Below are 529 nucleotides of genomic sequence, written 5' to 3' on the forward strand. Positions count from 1 at the left end.
TTGTTTTGCAAACTTTCCTGCATGTTTCCCTAACCCTGAAATGAGCAGGTGTGAAAAATCTTGCATCATTTGTAAATTTTTTATTTTTTTTCCCAAATCGTCTAACCAAATATTACAAGAACATAGTTTTAACCCCTATGTAATATAATCTAACAAAGGTAAAGGGCAAATGTTAACATTTGTTGATTATTAGTAGGTTTTTACATTGTTTCAGATTAAAACTTCTTTGATTATGTTGGCTTACAAAGCCATAAAGATGCTGCGGGCGCAGGGGACCCGAAGAGAGGGCGCGTATAGTAAGTCTTAAGAAAGCACAAGGGTCAAAGAAAACCAAGGGAAGTGTTTTGATTTTCTTAGTGACTTACTATCAAACTCCACCAGATGTGATTGTATAGTATTCTGTTTGAAAGCCGTCCACCTTTAAAACTGCCCATCTTTGGCAGTATTGTCATACTGTATCTACAGTGTTGTAAACATCTGTCTGGCTCTTAGGCTGCAACAGAAATGTGAGGCTGATGTGAAAATTGCC

Source organism: Monopterus albus, unplaced genomic scaffold (genome assembly GCF_001952655.1).
Source record: "Monopterus albus unplaced genomic scaffold, M_albus_1.0 scaffold2171.1, whole genome shotgun sequence".
NCBI lineage: Eukaryota > Metazoa > Chordata > Actinopteri > Synbranchiformes > Synbranchidae > Monopterus > Monopterus albus.